Here is a 12,142-nt window from a genome sequence, read left to right as displayed (position 1 = left end):
ATCAGGAGAAGCAAATTGACCAGATAATGAGGAGTATGGCTACAGAACATTCTGTTCATTGAAATATTCTGCTTATATTTCAATTATATTTGCTTTGAGATTCTTTGTAATAAAATGTTTCTTTTAAAATATAATGCCTGTTAAGTATGAAAACAAAACTCACCTATAGGAAATTGCCATGTTTTAAACAATGAGCACATGGGGGCTGGAATTGTGGTCTAGTGGTAAAGTGCCATCTATGACATCAGTACCCCATATGGATGTTGGTTGGATGCTAGCCTTCACCACCACTGAGCCAGCTCTCTACTAACAATCTGAGAAAGCAGTGGAAGAAGGCCCAAGTATTTTAGCTTCTGCACCCATGTGGGAGACAACATGGTTCCTGAACTCAGTCTAGCCCATTGGTGGCTGTTGTAGCTACCTTGAGAGTGAAACTTTCTCTCTATCCCCCACCTTTCTCTGTAAGTCTTTCAAATAAATAAATAAGTCTTTTATTTTTCCAAAGAAAAAAGAAGAAATGACTATACAAGTAATATGTTCCAAGGAAAGTGTATGCTCTTTAATCACATCCTACAAAATGAAACCATTCTAATTCATTTTTAAAAGACTTATTTATTTTTCTTGGAAAGTTAGATTTTACAGAGAGAAAAGGACAGAAAGGAAAATCTTTCACCTGCTGGTTCACTCCCCAAGTGGATGTAAATGGCCAGAGCTGAGCCAATCTGAAGCCAGGAGCCAGGAGCTTCTTTCAGGTCTTCCATGCAGGTACAGGGTCCCAAAGCTTTGGGGCATTCTCAACTGCTTTCTCAGGCCATGGCAGAGAGCTGGATGGGAAGTGGAGCAGCTGGAACATGGAACCAGTGCCCAAACGGGATCCTGGCACTTACAAAGTGAAGATTGAGCCACTAGGCCATTGTGCCAGGCCTGAAACTGCTGACAGCACACTCAATAGTCTCAGGATATAGTATTTGGTAGGCTGGTGCTACAAGTCTGTCAGAAAAAACTCATTTCTATCTTAAGAAAACTCTCCAAAAACCTATCAAATTTAAGCAATGTTTCAATTAATTTTCCAGGCTAGCTGTCTTCACTTAGATACCAGGGGAATATTCTACCAGTGAATGAACATTTTGAGCCAAAAACACACAGAGGCAAGTATCTTTTAAAATATTTTATTTCATTTTTATATGAAGAGCCAGGAGATGGAGGGATACTGCTGCCAAATCTCCACATCATAATGAGTACTCAGCAACCTAAGCCATTACCCATTGCCTTCATGGGTCTGCATTTGCATGAAGTTGGTACCAGGAGTCAGATGAAACAAATCAAAGTATAAAAATAAATGCCCTAAAAAAAGGGGGGGGGCCTGGTGCGATGGCGCAGTGGTTAAGGTCCTTGCCTTGCACGCCTGGGATAACATATGGGCGCCGGTACTAATCCCAGCAGCCCCGCTTCCCATCCAGCTCCCTGCTTGTAGCTTGGGAAAGCAGTCGAGGATGGCCCAAAGCTTTGGGACCCTGCACCCGTGTGGGAGACCCTGAAGAGTTTCCCGGCTCCTGGCTTTGGATTGGCTCAGCTCCAGCCATTGCAGCCGCCTGGGGAGTGAATCATTGGATGGAAGATCTTCCTCTCTGTCTCTCCTCTCTGTATATCCGCCTTTCCAATAAAAATAAAATAAATCTTTAAAAAATAATAATAGGGCCCGGCGCGGTGGCGCAAGTGGTTAAAGGTCCTCGCCTTGCACGCCCGGGATCCCATATGGGCGCCGGTTCTATCCCGGCAGCCCTGCTTCCCTTCCAGCTCCCTGCCTGTGGCCCGGGAAAGCAGTCGAGGACGGCCCAAAGCTTTGGGACCCTGCACCCGCGTGGGAGACCCGGAAGAGGCTCCTGGCTTCGGATTGGCATAGTATCGGCCCGTTGCGCTCACTTGGGGAGTGAATCATTGGACGGAAAATCTTCCTCTCTGTCTCTCCTCTCTGTATATCCGCCTTTCCAATAAAAAAATAATAAAAATAAATCTTTAAAAAAAATAATAAATAATAATAATAAATGCCCTCTGCCCAGTGTTAGTAATGAGCTTGTTACACTGGTTTGAGCAAGACAAACATTTTCAATATATATTAGTGTAGGTTAAACATTTGACAACTGCCTTGGAATAAATACATACCTGTTTATTCTTGGAAACTGTTGTAACACTGGGGTCTGCTGAGTTGCTTTCCCTTGTGGATTTTTTTTTAAATCCCCTAAGCTGTATAAAAGTTGTCCTGCATCTTATTTTACTAGATAAAGTTAAAACACAGTATTGTAGAAAGCTAATATAAAGCTATCCTATGCTTCTAATTAGAATAAAAATGAAAAAAATATACAAGTAAATTCTATTGACAAAAAAGATGGCTCAAAATGGGTGGTCTATAAAAAGGAGCTGTTATTACTGCACACTTAAGGTACATTTTCTCTAACTTTTTAATATTTTTGAAACAATACATATCCTATGATTAATATGTACATGAACTGATGAATATTTTTTTTTCCTTGAAAATATGTTACTAAATGGATGGTCATTTCACATCTTAGAATTGAGCAAACATGGTATAAGATGTTCTGTGACAAGACAAAAAAAAAAAAAACTCAGTGAGTCAATGACCTCAAAAACCAGATAAGATAATGGAAATTGGGTGCTCACAGATAATGCCTGTAGCCTTTAGAAATTTCGGAAGTAAAGATCTCTGCTCCAGCAGACATGAAGTATCCAGTTTGAGGCAGGGAGAAAAAATTGCTTATATGTGGGACCCTTGCAAATGTCCAGCAGTGACATTTACTGCAGGGGCAAATACTCCCTGAGCATGGACTGTTAATTAGCTTGCAAGGACACAGGGAGGTGGCTGGCAGCATCAAGATATCCTAAGCTGAGCCTTCCATGCAACCTTGAGAAAGCCCGTGCATGAGTGAACAAGGGCCACAGTGAGGCAGAGAAGGCTGGTTGAACGGGATAAAGGGGAAAACATGATTTTAGGAAACTGAAAGATCCAAAATTTTTATAAAAAGGAGACTGTGACAAAGACAATCCAGCTGCATTTAAAATAAGCACTGGGGCTGGTGCTTTAGTGCAACAAGTTACTCAGGCCACTTTCTACACCAGCACTCCAAGAGTACAGGTTCAAGTTCTAGCTACTCCACTCCAATCCAGTTCCCTGCTAACGTGTCTGGAAAAGCACCAGACTAAGCGGGTGGTCCAAGAACTGTGCCTCTGCCATTCATGAGGGAGCCTTGGATGAAATCTCATGTTCCTGGTTTCAACATGGACCAGCCCTAGTCTTGGAGTTTGTGGCCACCTGGGGGTGAATCACCAAATGGAAGATATTCTCTCCACACCCCCACCCCACTTCTCTCTTTACGTTTTAGATAAATAAGCCTCTTTTAAAAGTGTGTTTGTGTGCAGCTGAGCCCTGACTTAATCCAGAAGTAAGCCCATGGAAAATAATTTTACAGGGAGATCTCAGAGACCAAATCAAAGGACCTATCTAAAAGGAGCATGCCTTGGAGCTCCCATGGAAAGTTTCCTCAAGGTTGGATGGGAGCTACTCAATCCCATGTTTGGAATCTGGAGTTCAGTCAATTTATCCTCATCACATAGCTATTTTAAGACAATGTGAACCAGTCTGGATGAAAAACTGGCCTGAAAATAAAGTAAATCTAAGAGTAGCTGTAGTTAATATTTTTTCTCTTTTTTATTTAGATATATTTTTATTTGAAAGGCAGATTTTATAGAGAGAAGGAAAGAAAGAAAAACAGATCTTCTATCTGCTGGCTTATTCTCAAATGACCACAATGGCCAGAGCTGAGCTGACCTGAAGCCAGGAGTTTCTCCGTGGTCTCCCATGTAGGTGCAGAGTCCCAAGGTTTTGAGCCAGCCTCTGCTTTCCCAAGACAAACGCAGGGAGCTGAAAGTGGAACATCTGGAGCACAAACCGACACCCATATGGGATCCTGGCATTTGCAAGGTGAGGATTCAGCCAGTTGAGCCAGCATGCTAGGCCCTGTGTTCAGAAATTCAGCTGACTCATGTGCCTTTAACATGTTTCCTTTGGCTTAAATCTTACTTCCTCTCTTCCTTTGAGATTCAGTGAAAAATCATATAACCATATTGTGTACAATCTTGCATTTTTATTTATTTATTCATTTTTCCATGTTACATGTTTTAAAGATTATTTTACTTGTGTTATAGACAGATAAAGGGAGGGAGAAGGAGAGAGAGAGAGAGAGATTTCCATCCACTGGTTCACTCCCCATATGATTGCTAAGGTCAGAGCTGGGCTGATCTGAAGCTTGAAGCAGGAGCTCAAGTACTTGATCCATCTTTTGTTGCTTTTTCAGGCTGGTAGCAGGGAGCTGGATTGGAAATTGAGTAGCCAGAACTTGAACTGCTTTTCCATATGGGATGCTGGCACTGTAGGTGGAAGATTAGCTGGTTACACCATTGTGCTGGCACCCAATGTTTCATTTTGATTATTCTTATCTATATGTTCTCAGTGCTTCCTATAGTGTCTGGCACAAAGCAAATGACTCAGACATCATGTATTTTATGAAGGCCACTGAAGTACCGAAGGTTACAGGCTCTGCCTGGTACAAAGGTAGATTAGAAGGTGAAAGACTAAAGAAGACATCTCATTTGTTAGGACAAGGATCCCAGAAGATTATGACAAAATTCTGTGAACGCATACAAAGAGAAAACAGCAATAAGTGGACACTCAGGAATAAGAGCAGAATGATGACGAGAATAAAACAGTAGTTTGTTGGTGAGCTCTGGGCAGGTATATTCCTTCTTGTCTGCTCTACATTCTTGGCCACATACATTTGACCTAGGCTTTGCAGGCTTAGCTCAGAAGTCCCAGGATCCTCTCTTGCACCTGGTGGCAGCAGAAGCACACAGGGAGTGAGCAGGGACACAGTGGGAACTCTACAGATCCAGGCACAGCCTCCTAGGTCTGTTTTCAAAGAGCAAATGGCCCCTGCCCCTCACAGAGGGAAGCTAGCTTCCTAAGTGAGGATGTCTCACTTCCTCCCTGTCACATGAAAGTACTAGGCAGGAAGATGAAGTAGGAATAAGTTACCTGGGAGATATTGCTAATAATTTCTTCCAGTCCTTCATTGTTACACTTCCATCCTGTCAATCCAGTATGCCTACTTTCCCATGAGGCACTTGTGTCTCATCTGGAATCAGAAAGGAGTGGATTATGGTCACGTGGAAGTTAAGTTGTAAGTAGAGGTCTTATGGAACTCCCCAAAAGTCTTACACATACTAAATCCTTTCAACATTCCACCTCATTTATTTTTTCTTTTTAAATCTTTATTATTATTATTATTATTATTTTATGATACAGTTCCATAGGCTTCTGGGATTTCCCTTATCCCCTCCATCCCCCCCCACACCAAGTTCCCCTATATCATTAATAACATAGAGTTCTTCATTCTTCATACACAGTCATATGTCCATCATTGCACGAATGGACAATGGCAGAGAGTCCAGCATCCTATTATCAAGATATAGTAAACAGTTTCAATGATGTAAGTCCATCTTTGTCTGGAAGTGGAGATGCATACTGCATTGTATCCTCACATCTGGATATGTTAGTCTCCATTTCATACTTACTGAACATCCCCTTTAATGAAAAGTCACAATACAAAATAAACAACAGGAAGAAAAAAGAAATTAACAATGTAATGAAGTTTTTTTGGTTGTTGTTAAAGATTTGTTTATTTTATTGGAAAGTCAGATATACAGAGAGGAGGAGAGACAGAGAGGAAGATCTTCCATCCGATGATTCACTTCCCCAAGTGACCGCAATGGCCGGTGCTAAGCCAGGATCCCGGAACTTCTTCCGGGTCTCCCAACCCAGTGCAGGGTTCCAAGGCTTTGGGCTGTCCTCCACTGCTTTCCCAGGCCACAAGCAGGGAGCTGGATGGGAAGTGGAGCTGCCAGGGTTAGAACTGGCGTCCATATGGGATCCCGGCATGTTAAGGCGAGGACTTTAGCCGCTAGGCCACGCCGCTGGGCCCCAATGTAATGAAGTTAAATAACATGCTACTGAATGACTAATGTGTCAATGAAGAAATGAAAAAAAAATCAAGAACCTTCTTGAAGAAAATTATGCTACTGCATGATCTATGAGTCATTGAAGAATTTAATCAGAAGAAAGTGGTTTGAAGAGATGAAACCAACAGAAACAAAAACATCAAAGTCCATGAGAAATAGTTTCCGCTGATTTTTTTTTGGTGAAATGTCTCTTCTAGGCAACAAATACATGGGTTTTGCTTTTTAATCCAGTCTATACTAATTTATGACATTTGATTGAGCTCAAGCCATTTACATTCAGGGTTAATATGTATGGGTAGTAATTTGGTCCTGTCATTTTAGGAATGGGTTGTTCATTGATTTAGTCTTCTGTTGTCATTTTACTGGGATGTTCTTCACATTTGCCTTTGGTTTTGGTAGGTGCTATTCCTCTTCTCTGTCAAGAGAACATCTTGAATTATCATTTGTAGGGCAGGTTTGGAAGAGGCAAATTCTTTTAACTTTTCTTCACTGTGGAAGAATTTTATTTCATTTTCAAAGACAAAAGAAAGCTTTGCTGGATATGTTATCGTAGGACGAAAATTTTTTCTTTTAGAATCTGGAATATGTTATTCCATTCTCTTCTTGCCAGTAGAGTTTCCTGTGAGAGATCTTCTTTGAGTTTAACTGGCATTCCTTTATATGTCAATTACTTTTTTTTACGTGCACATTTAAGGATCTTTTCCTTATGTTCAATTGACAAGAGAGCTTGATGATCATGTGTCATGGTGAAGATCGCTTTTGATCAAGCCTATTGGGAGTTCTGTGCCCCTCCTGGATCTTGTTTCCCAATTCTTTCTCTAGATTAGGAAAATTTTCCCTTATTATTTCATTAAATATATTTGTAAACCCAGCTTCTCTTTCTGCACCTTCTGGGACTCCCATAACTCTGATACTTGGCCTCTTAATAGTGTCTTTCAATTCTTCAATATTTTTTTTGGCCTGATCCAGCTCTGCTTCCAGCTTTTTGTTTGCTTCCCCCTGGCGACAGGAAATAACTTCCAATTCTGAGATTCTTCTGCTTGCTTCATTCCATTTTGGAGACTTCCCATTGTACTTTTAATTTGCACTACTGTGCTCTTAATTTCTGATATATAAACCTTGATTTGCTTTATTGCTGCTATTTCTTGTGTAACATATTCCTTAAATTCTCTGAACACATGTATGTGCTTATCATTGTTGATCAGAGGTGTTAAAATGAGTTTTCTGAATTCTGTATCCTCCATTTTCTTGATGTCTTCCTCAGTGAACTCTGAGGTTGGTATAGGCTTTTGCTCCTTTGCAGGGGAGCCTTCAGTAATATTCATTGTGCCTTTGTCTCTTGCTTTTGATCATTGTACTTCTGGTTAGCAGAGTCTTCTCCTTGGGGCAGGCTTCTAAGCTGTGTCACCCACAGGTCTACAATGCGATTTTACTTATTACAGTTGGTACACAGCTCTTTGCTTGCAGCCAATTGTACCACAACCTCCAGCAAGTTCCAGGTCTGGGTTCTCATGTTAGATTTCCACCATGGTCTCTGTAGCCCCAGCTCCTGGCTCACCACTCTCCACCTCCTGTGATATCATGCTGAGGTTGCACTGTTGTCTCTGCAACCTTTCTCCCTCTTCCGGTTGGAGCAGGTCCCAGGATTAGAGAGACAACAGGTGTCCTACATAGCTAGGTTATTGGTGGTGCTGATCTTGCAGGAACCTGTTGTCTGTTAGGTCTGGGTGACACATGGGCCTATTTTGACCCATATGATGCCACAGTTGGTATTATTTTCCTGTGGGACCAGTGCAATCCACTGAACTCAGTGAGTTCTCATGAGCTCAGCACATGCGCAGTTCACTGTTGTCCCCAGCAGTCCTAAAATTTTTGCCACACTGTACAAAATGGTGCCTGACGTACCACTATTAGAGTTTTTGATCTGCTGGCTGTCAGGTCTGGAGGCTACCCAGACCTATCTTGGGTGGAACCTGTAGAATGCCATGATGCTGCAGTTCACTGAGTCAGAAATGAACTCACTCACAGTTCAGCGTATGCTCAGTCCTTTCCCTAGCCTTTGCCTCCTTATGCAAAATGGCACCCAATTCAGCTCTAGGGGGCTGACTGGGCTGTGAAATCCACCTGTTCTCGCATTGCCCATCTGGGATCCCCCACTCTGTCTCTGCTCCTGGTCAAATCAAACAGACTAGCAGGACAGACAGTTCTTTGGGTTCACCTCCCAAGCTCCCAGTTAAAGTCCCTTCCCACCTAGTTGCTGGTGGAGTTCCAGCTGCTGGTGGAGTTCAGAAGGCCGTTACCTGAGTGCTGCTGGAGTATCAGTCACTGCAACACCACACCATTGTGTCCGCTGCTTTCCTGTGTCTGTCAGTCTCCAGGTACCCCTCTGCTGTTTTTCTGTCCTCTCCTATTTTCTGGAATGTGTCCTCTCTGCTTCATTCTGATTAAATGTTTCTCCATCCATTTAAACGTGTCCTTACCCTATTCTGCTATCTTGATTCTCTCCACCTCATTTCTATATTAATTTAGGGTACCACTCCTTACCATCTGAAAATGACTGCTAAACATAAGAATGCCTTTTTTTTTTTTCATTTTGGCTTCTGAACCTTGCTTATGAGTCCATCTCTGGCCTCCTCACATGCCCTCTCCTGGTTAACAATTATCTGGCCCTTTCATGACAGCTATCTCTCCATGTGAGGTTGCTCACACTCTTGTGTGTATATTCTTTCCCACACTTTAAAAAATAAATCCTGCTGTCATATGTGCTAAATATGTCTCTGCTTCAAATTCTTATCTATGTGGGCACAAGAACCTGGAATACAAGTTGAGGTACTTATGCCCAGAACCTCTGAGCCATGCTGCTTTATCAGGAGGGCCACTGGAGTCTTGAGACTCTTGTCATTTCCGCTTATGTCTCAGAAACTGTAATCTGCAAGTTCAAAGGGAAGCCTGCCTGAGGGGAGTGAATCCTTATGGACCGTGGAAAAAGACTATAGACCAGCTGCAAATTCAAGCAGAATCACAGTTATTGCATCCTTGGTCTATTCTTCTGCCCCTCTAAAATTCTTCCCTAGTTCTTCAAGTTTTCTAATTCAGGCTTATATCCTACCAAACCCATGTCTCAATTTCAGGTTCAACTGTCTCCTGGGAAGATCTCAGGAAAATAATTCCCAAATGTTTATCCAAGTCAAACTAACATTATTAGAAGCAAAAGCCTTCTTTGAAGGGTGGCAGTGAATGGGGTGGGAAAGGGGTTTGAACCTTGTCTTCTAATTGGTGGCATTGAAGATGTGAACTTTAGTAATTGTAGGGTGGGAAATTTTATGCTAAGAGAGAATCAGCCTTGGAGGCTGGCACGTTTATGTTTTCTGGATAAATAATTTATCAATATGACATCCCTGGAGCTCCTTAAAAAACCCACTAGCATTTCCCAGGATTGAATCCCAGCTGCCTCTCCCCAAACTAGAGTGTTGGTGATGTTGTCAAACAAGGGAGATGGAGTTTTGGGTCACATTTGCTTATTTTTCCTAACCCAGGATCCCAATAAAAGTATTAGACTACACAACAATTCTCTCTTCCAAGACCCTTATCTTCAGAAATCTGCCCCCTCCCCCAATTTATCAGAAGGGAAACATGAATCCAACATAGTCTTTAACGCCATGGTCGAGATACATACCTATGCTTTTAGACTAATATAACATGTGTTCATCCCTAAATCACATGCATTTGCCCTCTGGCTTACTTAAGGTCATGGTTTTTCAATCCAGAGTTATTTCTTATTCTTGGGTGGAGATTATAGTCAACCTTCTAATCACACAGCCATGGCATCTGGTGACAAGTCAAGGGAAAGCTGAAATAAAGTCAAAGTCAAACTTTGCTGGGGGGGGTGTAGAAAATGAAGGCATATTCCAGGCACAGTGACGTTCCCAAACGTCACAGTTCTCTGAAGGGTCTATCCACATAGCATATGAAAGTTTCGGTCATCCAGTTTAGATGCTGAACAAGGGGTATAAGTGGGCAGAATCTTAGTAGCAAGGAAGGTCTTTGGCACTTGTTGGAGAGAGAATACCTCCAGTGTCTTGTTTCTATGACAGAACCAGTAGAGTACAGTGCTGTGCTGCAAGTGGAATGGAGCGGCACTCCTGGTAACACAATTCTTAAATACTGGGAACATGACTCCTTAAAAAAGTCCAATTCTCCTTGTATTTCCTCACAGACAGGTTTATACTCTCTGACAGCTTGCCTTGCTAGAGCAAAAGAATAAAGATAGCAAATGATCTGTGTGTCAATGTCCTGTTCTCCAGGTGAGATATACCCAATGGCCTGACCTTCTCTAGGAGAAGTGATAAAATATAATCTGTGAGCCTGCAGAGCAGGATTCTGTTCCAGGATTCCTTCTGACTTCATGAAAGTAGTTTCTATCCATGAGGCCAAGGACTCTGAGCAATCTACCTGTCCAGGGTGTGAAGTTATTGAAAGGGTTACAGTGCCTGTCGTTCAAGTATCTGAAGTGACAACTCTCTTCCCTCCTGGTGCCTGTTTATTAAGCTGTTGGTTAATCTGGTCATGGGCAGGATTCTCTAAATAGCACAGTGTAGACTTGTGAGTTCAGTCAGATCCTGATCTGTATCTTCACTCCTCTACTGTCACTAGCTGCATGGCTCAGGGCATGTTATACAGGCTTCTCTGCATCTTGCTTTCTCTTCTGAATTTGAATGTTCCTTGGAAACCAACTCAAAACCAGATGTCAGTGTTTAACTAGAAAGGTTGTCAGGGGAGGTGAACCAAATACTTTCCTATTGAATCCTGGTGCTTCAGCAGCTGGAAACTTGATTCAGGTTACTCACCCTTGAAAGCAGCTCATACAATAATGTCTACTCCCCAGTGGGTGTTGGGAAGCCTAATCACTGCTTGTGAAATGTTTTCAAGTTCTCAGAAGAAGGATGATACATCATAGCAAAGTGTGCTTCTCCCAGTTGTGAACCTCTGAAGCGGCTTCTGGAGGTAGTCAGTACAACATTACCATGAACACTTGCTATTGTTACAAACTATGACTATTATCCATAATAATACTAGACTAGTATTTAAGGTATTGCTCTGCTCATGAAAATTCTTAAATCATCAGGAAGTGGAGACAATAGACTAAGTCACCTAATATGAGTTTATTCTGCTCTTGCACTTCAAAGCAAATGAAATTCTTAAGGAGGCTGGTATCCAACAATACCAGATAACAGCATTTGTTGAGCATGTAGAATGCATGAGGAAGTGCATTCTGTAGGCTATCTCATTGGACCTTTCCTACAAACTTGGGAAATTGATTTTACCTTTTCTATTTTGAAGAGCAGAAAAAATCAAACACGGAGATGTGTAAATTTTCAAAACAAAACAAAAAATCCTGACCCTTATATGTAGGATGACCTGAAGTGGAGAAAGAGGGCACTGTGAAGCGACCACAAAGTCTAGGCGAGAGCCAAGGAATCCTTCAGTACTTTAGCAAACTGAGGATGGATTCAACATCTCCAGTTCAGGCATCCTTCATGAATCTGTCCTGCCTAAGCGCCAACAGAGAGAGGGACCAATGAGGAGAGAGACCATAGTGTGGTTTGGATGACTATCATAATTTGATGCTCTGGCTTGAGGCTTAGAGGGGAAGTTGTACCACAAAGTTTCTAGTCACTGACAGATCTGACTTGAAGCCTGGGATAAGATCGCAAAGATGCAATGTCTCATACTTTGCCACTAATCTCGCCCTGCCCCACTCCACCCCTACCTTGGGCTCAGTAGTCTTTGGAAGAAATCCACAGAAGTCAGAGCAGGCCAAGGTGACAGATGTCTGTGAACACGTCACTGTGAGACTGCCAGGCAACAAACTCTCCATTCTAGGCCTTAGCGTAGGCAAGTCAGCGTACCGAAGAGGTCTTCTGCCTTCTCCTTCGGGCCTCTGGGAGTCATCCCTCTGTTCCCTAGCCTCCATCTCCCAGTTGTTTCCTCTGGAGGTGGAGTGGTCACCCTGGGCAGGGGAGGGGGGAGGGGAAGAAGGAAGGGGAGGGGG

At 42.4% G+C, this 12,142-nt stretch overlaps 1 long non-coding RNA gene across 1 annotated transcript; it reads right to left on the bottom strand.

The window, feature by feature from the left end:
* Positions 1 to 3,460: 3,460 nt before the first annotated feature.
* Positions 3,461 to 12,107, bottom strand: LOC121169543. The gene is made up of 3 exons (XR_005885855.1): positions 11,861 to 12,107; positions 5,108 to 5,207; positions 3,461 to 3,672 (listed from the first exon to the last, which is right to left on the bottom strand). It is a non-coding gene; the product is annotated as an uncharacterized LOC121169543 (long non-coding RNA).
* Positions 12,108 to 12,142: the final 35 nt, after the last annotated feature.

This window comes from Ochotona curzoniae, unplaced genomic scaffold, assembly GCF_017591425.1.
Source record: "Ochotona curzoniae isolate NIBS_2020 unplaced genomic scaffold, NIBS_Ocur_1.0 scaffold_1852, whole genome shotgun sequence".
In the NCBI taxonomy this organism is placed as follows: domain Eukaryota; kingdom Metazoa; phylum Chordata; class Mammalia; order Lagomorpha; family Ochotonidae; genus Ochotona; species Ochotona curzoniae.
Note: the sequence above shows the minus strand (reverse complement) of the source record. Positions and strands in the feature narration are given on the sequence as shown.